We start from the raw sequence: 10096 nt of genomic DNA, 5'->3' as shown, positions 1-10096 counted from the left end.
TCCTGCGCGCACAGCAAACTTCGTTTGCTGGCGCTTGGCGTTCCTCTGCCTGAGGGGAGTGTATGGCAGATTCGTCCTGCGCGCACAGCAAACTTCGTTTGCTGGCGCTTGGCCTTCTCTGCCTGAGGGGAGTGTATGGCAGATTCGTCCTGCGCGCACAGCAAACTTCGTTTGCTGGCGCTTGTCCGACTCTGACTGAGGGGAGGTATGGCAGATTCGTCCTGCGCGCACAGCAAACTTCGTTTGCTGGCGCTTGTCCTACTCTGCTGAGGGGAGTGTATGCCAGATTAGTCCTGCGCGCACAGCAAACTTCGTTTGCTGGCGCTTGCCGACTCTGACTGAGGGGAGTGTATGGCCAGATTCGTCCTGCGCGCACAGCAAACTTCGTTTGCTGGCGCTTGGCCGACTCTCTGACAGATTCGTCCTGCGCGCACAGCAAACTTCGTTTGCTGGCGCTTGGCCGACTCTGGACAGATTCGTCCTGCGCGCACAGCAAACTTCGTTTGCTGGCGCTTCTCTGTGACAGATTCGTCCTGCGCGCACAGCAAACTTCGTTTGCTGGCGCTTGGCCGACTCTGGGACAGATTCGTCCTGCGCGCACAGCAAACTGGACAGATTCGTCCTGCGCGCACAGCAAACTTCGTTTGCTGGCGCTTTCTGGACAGATTCGTCCTGCGCGCACAGCAAACTGGACAGATTCGTCCTGCGCGCACAGCAAAACTCTCCAGATTCGTCCTGCGCGCACAGCAAACTTCGTTTGCTGGCGCTTGACTCTCCTCCTGCGCGCACAGCAAACTTATGACAGATTCGTCCTGCGCGCACAGCAAACTGGACAGAGCACAGCAAACTTCGTTTGCTGGCGCTTGTCCGACTCTGACTGAGGGGAGGTTAATGCACAGATTCGTCCTGCGCGCACAGCAAACTTCGTTTGCTGGCGCTTGCTCGACTCTGACTGAGGGGAGGGTAATGCCAGATTCGTCTGCGCGCACAGCAAACTTCGTTTGCTGGCGCTTGTCCGACTCTGACTGAGGGAGGTTAATGCCAGATCGTCCTGCGCGCACAGCAAACTTCGTTTGCTGGCGCTGTCCGCTCTGACTGAGGGGAGGTTAGTGCAGATTCGTCCTGCGCGCACAGCAAACTTCGTTTGCTGGCGCTTGTCCTACTCTGACTGAGGGGAGGTTAATGCCAGATTCGTCCTGCGCGCACAGCAAACTTCGTTTGCTGGCGCTTGTCCGACTCTGACTGAGGGGAGGTAATGCCAGATCGTCCTGCGCGCACAGCAAACTTCGTTTGCTGGCGCTTGGCCGACCTCTGCCTGAGGGGAGGTTAATGCCAGATTCGTCCTGCGCGCACAGCAAACTTCGTTTGCTGGCGCTGTCCTCCTCTGACTGAGGGGAGGTAGCCAGATTCGTCTGCGCGCACAGCAAACTTCGTTTGCTGGCGCTTGGCCTTCCTCTGCCTGAGGGGAGTGTATGGCAGATTCGTCCTGCGCGCACAGCAAACTTCGTTTGCTGGCGCTTGGCCTTCCTCTGCCTGAGGGGAGTGTATGGCAGATTCGTCCTGCGCGCACAGCAAACTTCGTTTGCTGGCGCTTGGCCTTCCTCTGCCTGAGGGGAGTGTATGGCAGATTCGTCCTGCGCGCACAGCAAACTTCGTTTGCTGGCGCTTGGCCTTCCTCTGCCTGAGGGGAGTGTATGGCAGATTCGTCCTGCGCGCACAGCAAACTTCGTTTGCTGGCGCTTGGCCTTCCTCTGCCTGAGGGGAGTGTATGGCAGATTCGTCCTGCGCGCACAGCAAACCGCGTGTAGAATGTGCGTCGTTACGGCCTCACGAATCGACTGCTGCAAAAATTTTTGAAATCGGTCCGGTAGAAGCGGAGTTATAGTGATTTGTCGCGCTCGCATGATAACAATGAATGTGTACATGTGGACGTTTTCCGGGAGTTTCTTGTTGTGATTTTTTCTACTTTCTTATTTAAAAGGGCGCTTTACAGTATGACGTTCAGGTTGGTCGCGAATAGGGGCCAAAACTTCTTTAACTGGTGTATTTTCATTTTATAACTGACAGACTGAGTCCCTGGCTTTCGTGTGGCTCTGATCCAGATGAGCTTTCTAGCGACCGTCCGTCTCTCTTTTGTCCCTCTCCCACAGTAGTGAGGTTGTCATCGCCATCACAACGACAGGCCTGCGTTTTTTATCAATTCAGCGGGAAGTCACCCGCCAGTTTTCTTGAGCTGGTTTAACCGCTTTTAGGGTCCTTCAATGTTTCAACTCCCATCGCTCTCCCTTTGCAGTGAGGCAACGGCCCCAGAACTCAAGGGCATTTCTCGGCACACTCTGCGAGAACTGTTTTCTGATTGTTTACTTGTAAATTTACCTGAGTCTACTCTTTTCTACCAAGCTGTCAAGATGAGAAAGGGAACTACAGAAATTCAGCAAAGTAGGGTACTTGTAAAGAGGTATGGGAAGACATTCAACGATTTTGAAAGACACAGATGTTAGTATTCAGATTAAAATTAACCATAAAAATTTCCCATTTCATTACCTGATTTCTGTGCTGCAAATGCAGTGGCTTCTAGTTGTAAGCTGACTTTGTACACGATATGTTTCTTGCTCGTAGGGTGCTGCGAAAATCATGCCCTTCAAACTCATTACACCCACAGAAACACGAAATATGTTTCTGCATAGATAAAATGACGCCCCAATGCTTCTAGTTAGGTTGTACAAAACAATAGACGTAGTGAAGCGAGCCTTACTTCGCCTTCAAGAGTAGAACGCGACAGCATAATCGGGCCCCGTGCACATCGTTTTCAACCGTGCCGCGCGGAAACGAACGTTCGTGCGCGTAACATTGGCTGTTTCGAACTATCCTAGAATGTCTACTGCAAGTGCAGTTGCGAAGCGCCCACTACGCCATTATTCTTCCATTTGCTAATTTCCGAAGTACTCACTACGCGTCAGTTAAATGCCACGCGCATCTGTGCACTTTGTAATGGTTGGGCAGCTTTAAAGGGACACTAAAGGCAAATGTTAAGTCGACGTTGATTGTTGAAATAGCATGTCAGAAACCTCGCAGTGCTTGTTTCGTGCCAAGGAAATGCTTATTATTAATGAAAAAATCAGGTTTAGGTGGTCCGCACAGCGTTAGCGCATTTCAAATCATGCACCTGAGAAGACCTAACGTAGCATTTGCCTTGCGCAACATTGCCCGCCTTTACTGCCCGGCAGCGGACGTCGTGGTTTCTGCTCTCAAGGCCACATTACACAACATCGCATGGCCACGGCCTTTTGTCGGAGTCTCCGCTAGAGCGACTTTCACGAGCGTGCAAGGCACACACAGCAGTACGCGATAACGAAACTACCACTGAGACGCGACCGCGCGAGCGGAGCGCAGCCCGGCGAAAACGAAACTTTTGCACAACCCGTGTTGCACAACGTCTTGCAAATCTCGGAATGTTCTTTTTTATAATGAGTAGCTTGACTACTAGTGATAATTTGTACTCGGAACTCTTGAAGCCATCGGACTCGTTCCAAAACGTCCCACTGCTGGCGCATACAGTGTCCTACATTTACCTTAAAGGGACTGTCTACCGTCCTTCATCGCTTTTCTGTTTTGTACCGCAATAGAAAGCGTACCGTCTGAAGTGTCCAACCTTGCAGCGGTTTCTCTGGACAGTGAGTAGAAATTTTTAAAACAGAATTTTTCCATCTGCGTTCGGTCTTCTTCCATTGGCGTGAAACATGCCCACAACACTGGTTGGTGGACGCGATGACGATTGTTGTGCCGGTAAAAATTAAAACCGAAAGCACATCTGATTTCTGTAGGATTACTTTATTTTCGCTGAACACTATGAATGTAACAGTGGTTTTCAGCGCGCTAGTGGTTAAATAATGCCTTATTATACGATTACAGAACACTTGTTTTTCTGTAATCGCAGTCTATGCGTTTATTTTAGCTCTGCTGCCGCAATCCAAGCCAAGTCGATTCATCAAAAAGAGACAATATATGCGCGCCTTCACAGCGCAGGACATGTGAGACATCCTATCAACAATACAGCGGCGCAGTGCGACCAGCGCGGAGAGCCGCATGGCATAGCGCATGAGTTGAAGCAGAAAAAATCGAAGACGGCGCCGCAAGCAGCGCCACCGGGCGCCTTTTTGGATGCGTGAGGAAAAAAAAGGCATAAAATTACTCTCTGACGCAACCGAAAGGTGCCTCAAGTGCGTAAAATACAATTTCACGTTATACATGTTTGTTTTTAAGCAAAATGAGTCTACTTTCGAGGATTTCTTGTCATACCAGTGGATTGAACCACATCGCCGTTGGGTGACGCTAGCGGTCATTCTTTCACGATTTTCAACATCGAATTAATAATATATTTACTTTTTTGTGGGGCAAAAGCATGCTCGTTGCCGCCGATGTGACGAACGATCTTCTCATTTTCACCACAATCAGAAAAATTTTTCCGAGCGGTAGACACTCCCTTTAATTTCTTGATTACTAGAGCACTGCTATTTATAATATTGACGTTTTAGGCGTTCTCAAACATTGACCTTTCACTCTGACGTAAATTTTTATTTGCCTTTAGTGCCCATTTAAACCACCCTCTCTTTGCTCAATTCAGATAATTTGACGCCTGGCGCGATTCTAAAATTCTGCCACGCAATATTAGGGTAAGGCGGGGCAAAATGAGACGCGGGGCAAAACCCGACATTTTGACTTTGCCGCCCTCTACAGCTAATACAAAAAGTACCTTTTCTTCGTTTCTCTATTTCAGCGATAGGTGCCGGTAGTTTTCGACGTTTTTGTGTAAAAGTTGACGATCGCTCACAGCGTTCACGCGGGAAAAATTGCGCGGCTGATGTCAGCAGTGTCAGTGTGTTCGTGACCCGCCGAAAAGGGGCGTAATTTTGATGCGTGCATGAAGCTACTCCGGCGTCAGTCCAACAACGCAAATATTTACGTTGTTAGGTACATGCCCCCAAAAGTTTAGTTCATTCGGTGCCATGGGCCAAAGGGGAAATATTTTTTGAATATGGACATGTGAGAGGGGCAAAACGCGACAAAAAGACATTGAATTGTCTTAGAGAGTGTCTTATTGAGTGAACCATTTATTTACGCTCATTATGTATAATATTCTTTTGTTTAGGATGGTGCGGACGTGCACCAGGATATCATCTAGAGCTTCCTGCGTAGAAAACGACTTGAAAAATGAACTGAATGTTGTTCGAGAGTTTTGGAGTAACACAGCGCCGGGTTCTATTGATTCAATGCGTGGAGTGCAAAGACTGTGTTCATGAAGACTGCGTGAGGGCCCACGGAGTGAATTTCATGTGCTGTAGTGTAAGAACTGAAGGGATGAAATTTTTTCACACCGTCTCGTTTCGCCCCACGCAGCGTCTCGCTTTGCTCCGCAGATTGGGGTAAAGTGAGACATCTGGTGCATTTTTGTTTCATTTTAAAATAAACTTTTTTCTTTTTAAATAACCTTTTGTTTTCTTTTTTTGTGTTCTTGTTTTTTTTTCGTGTTTCTAATATGCTTTCATTATGCTATCAATACAATATCGCTAGGAGGTCCTCCTGACAGTGTTTACTTCGGGACCTCCTTCTGTAATACTTATGAACCATGTCACGTGTATTTTCGTGATGTTAGAATAAACTTCAAACTTCAACAGTCCCAACATCGCCATATTTATGTAGCACATACCTCGTACCCAAAAGAAAGTTCGGGCGTTGATGTTTTATGGTGCGTAACAAGTGAAATAAAAAATAATATTCACTATTTTCACATTTTTGTCGCATTTTGCACCGCCTTACCCTACATGTTTTAAGGCGACCCCTCCCAATACATGACATTCTTATAGCGTTATTTTACGAAGCAGTTTCAAGCACTGGTGTGGCTTCGTGGTTGAACAGCAGCTTGTCATGCACAAGGCCTGGGTTCGATGCTCAGACGGGCCGAAGATTTTTTATTATTTACTTATTTGCATCTGTCTCGAATTTTAGCTCACGGACAACGACGCCGCCGCCAAAGCCGACACCGACACCGGAATTTCTGTGAAACGAGCTCTTTAACGCTGTCGCGTTAACATTGGGGCAGCTCCGTACTATGGTGCGAAGACTGAGGAAACAGCGGCGCTGGTTGCATTACCCTCCTCCTTTCCCTCCTCTTCACCTTCTCTTGCCTTTCCCGCTCCTTGCTTTACTATAATATACAAGTATATTCTATGCTTTACACTCTGCCATCCTCCTTACCCTCAAATCACTCCTCCTCATCCTCACTTTTCTTTCTCACCCCTTGCTATACTTTTCCATACATTGCTATGCTATGATTACCCTCTCCCCTCATCCTTTCTCCCCTCCTCACCCCCACATATCACTCCTCCTCACAATCACATCCCTTTCCGGCCCACTTGCTATATCATACTATAGATGGCTACGCAATGCCTTACCCTCTCAGAAGATCTTCTGTAGGGATTAGTTAGAACATAATGGATGAAAAAGTCAGCGATTCAAAGTTCACAAAGAAGGCAGACACGAACGATGAGACGAAGCGCATCCAGCAACTGATTTAAAAGTAGACAAGAAGGGTGGGTAAAAACATAAAAGGATAGGGCACTGTTGGCAAACCGCGCATGGGCAAACGTGATTGCTAACAATTGTAAAAACCCTTGTATTTTTCTTGGAAATTTACGTTACCAAAATGCCAAGTCAGAATCCAAGATGAAAGATGTACGGCGACCAAAATCTGTTTCACTAGAAATGCAACTTGCTTGTCTTTAAGTCCAACGGACGGAGAGCTCACGCATGCGCCACACTGCCCCGACGGCATAGCGTACGCTTCTACAATTGTCTTTTTTTTAATTCGGTTCCTGCTGTGTCAACATAGTTTTGGCACTGAAATTCGGGTTACGCTTACAGGCAGATCAGTGCTGAGCGTGATTCCCCTCGATTGCAACTCTATTACACATATTCTTTTGTTCCTGTAGCCTTTCGTTGAGGCACCTGCCCGTCTGTCTAATGTATAATCAGCCGCTGGACAGAGGAATCCTATAAACTGTATACTTTTTCCTTGCACTCAACAAATCTCTTGACACGTTTGACGTTACATGTTGCTTCTCGGGCGTCTTCACCAGTGCTCTACATGTTAATTTTAGACACAAACCTATCGATTTTTTGGGTGCCGAGAATATCATTGGCGCATCGCACCGGGAAGCCATTATTTTTAATCTGTGCGTTATTGTGTGCAAGAACAGCAACACAACCACCGGATTCCTGTTTATTTTCTAACACGAAAGTGCTTTATGCCGGGGTCCACTGAGACTTTCATGACGTATTTCCGTCACTGAAATACGTCGGCAAAATGAAGGCCATGAAATGGCAAAAAAAAACTGTCAAGAAGTTTTGATGGCAGGAGTCGAACCCATGACCTCTCGGTCCGCGACGATGGCTGGCAGGAGTTTAGCCCGCTGAGCTACCGCCAAAAAAATAACGGAGGCTACATGAACGCGCCTTTAACTTTCACACTTTCCTCTCTCAGTGCTCTTGGATGGATGCTATGGGCGTCCTCTATATAACGGGTCGGTGAGATGTGTGCCACCAGGTTAAAAAAAAAAACGCGCCGTTTTTTCCAATGTAAACTGGAATGGTGCGTTTACACTGGAAATGTAATGTCTTCAACGTTTTAAACACCGCGGGGTGGCTTTAGCCCGTGCCTCGCTCATAGCATCCATCCATATCGACAAACAGCTCTCCGACGCTCGCCTGGCTGTCGCAACGCTTTCCCTGCTCGCCCTGTGCGAATTAACGGCCACGCTAGAAGACACGATGCGCGTAGCGTTTCTCTTCTCGTTTAACGACGTTTTGAAGGAGTGCATATCAAGTTTCAGTGTTTATTATGTGCCCGTTGATGCCATATATGCACGGGTTTCACCATATGCGGTGTCCACATATATGTTAAGAACTTCAGCTGCAGCAAGGGTTAAATCATGATCATGGGCGTTAGTCGTAGGTACGGTGATGTGCCACTAGGTGTCAACGTGAGTGCGTCCACATCAAGCGGTGCTATGTCTCCCAAACAAGCTCTGACATACCAATGCACTCTAAACAATCAACTGCTACTGGGACGACACGTTTCACTTTCGTGTTATACCGATTCCTATGACAGAGGGATCAGCCATCTTTTTCTTTAGCTTTACCGGGATTGTTTCTTTAGCTTTACCGGGAACACCTGAGGGGTGGCACTTCTCCGGATCTTTAAATAAAGTTCTTCCTACCGTACCGGGAACACGCGAACTTACGCAGCTGTTCAGTGTGTTGATGCTTTTGCTGATGATGATGCTTAAATATGTCTCAGCGCTTTGTAACAAGTGGGCCTTTAAAACACGCACTCATCGTGTAATTCACATGTTTTGACGCCTGGTGCGATTCTACGTGTCTGCCACGCAATATTGCATGCGTTAAGGAGACTCCCTCCACTACATGACATTCATATAGTGTTCTTTTTTTTTTCGAAGCAGTAGAACACGTGGTAGAACACGTGCTTCCCACGCTGACGGCTTGGGTTCGGTTCTCACTTGAACCCGAAGATTTTAATTATTTATTTTATTTGCATCTTTCTCGATTATTTATGTAGTGTTCTTTTTTTGTCAAAGACGTTTCAAGAAATAGCGTGGCTCTGCGGTAGATTACCTGTTTGTATCAGACGGCCTCGGTTCGATTCTCACTCGAAACCGAAGATTTTTATTATTTATTTTATTTGGGTCTTTCTCGATTTTTCGGTCACGGACAAGATGCATCATTTTTCGCTCACAACCAGCGACGCCGTCACCGACGCCGACACCGGAATTTCTGCGAAAGGAACTCTTTAACGCTGTTGCGTTAAATTCCTGATACCATGAGAATAAATTGCTTGACTCGTATCCCACGAAGTAAAATGCACTCCATTGAAACATTTCACGTGCAACAGCAGCGCCAGAAGACAGCCTAGGGAGCAGAAGCAAGATCGGAGGGGCGGAATAAACATCCGCCGTGGTAACTGGAATACCTCATCGCGAAGCAAGAGCGTCCGTAATCTGAAAAAGTTCACATGCTTGCACTTATGCTTGCAATAGAACATTCCCAAGCTTAATTTCGGCGAAGCTTAGTGTGTGACACTCCCGCGTTAACGACGAAGCATAAATGTGTGGTTGTGTTCAACGGGGCGTATCTTTTTGCCCCCCAGTGACCCATGTCGGCGACTTTGGACTAATAAATGTTAGTACTGCCCTCTGAATTTTGTGAAGTGCTTATTGGTAGTATCGCATGACTGAATTTGTGAAGATGAGGGACAGCGTTGTCAAAGGCACCGAATAGGTGCGCTATAGAGGTTGTCTGAACAGGAAAAACTCAAGGGTTCCTTATGCAATCGCCTAAGGCGACTCGAAGGCGAAATCCATTTTCCTGTTCTTTTTATTCTCGGTCGACGTGCTGACCCTCCCCTCCCCCGCCATATTCAAAAGCTTTCCGAACTTAAAGGGAGGCTGAAGCACTTAAAAAAATGTCTTTGGAGTGTGTAATCATAGTTTGATCCTGCTGCATTCGAAAATCAATGTAATAATTCACAGATGAACGCAAATAGCATTTCTTAGCAAAAACCGCGGCTGCAGCCGCAGGGCTTCTTGAGATGCTGAGTGAACGCGGTGACGTCATCTTCGGCGTGCCGTGTCATTGGAAACATCAGCACAGTTAAAGAAAGCATGGCCTTGCGATCAGTTCCACAAACGCGCCCAGCCGGAACTAGTCACGGGGGCCACGGTTGAAGATACGACTGTGCTGCGCGGCTCCGCCAAAGCTACCGACGATGACGTAGTTCCGGTTAGTTTCGGCGCGTTCGCGTGGGCGGAGCAAGACGAAGTTTTCTTTTGCGTATTTTAAAGCTCCTGCTGCCAAAACAGCGGAAAAAATTACGCCATCGTCGACAATAATGTTGGTCCTTCTTAACAACAATGTTTTACCGAATTCTAAAAGCTCTACAGCTTCCCTTAAAGGTGGTTTTGAACATGCCTCCAGGATCGGAGGCATTGCAAGCTTTCTGCTCCTCACAAGGTTTTGCAGA

The sequence above is a fragment of the Rhipicephalus sanguineus genome, chromosome 4, assembly GCF_013339695.2.
Source record: "Rhipicephalus sanguineus isolate Rsan-2018 chromosome 4, BIME_Rsan_1.4, whole genome shotgun sequence".
Classification (NCBI taxonomy): Eukaryota; Metazoa; Arthropoda; class Arachnida; order Ixodida; family Ixodidae; genus Rhipicephalus; species Rhipicephalus sanguineus.
The sequence above is the reverse complement of the archived record's forward strand: the minus strand, read 5'-3'. Positions refer to the sequence as shown.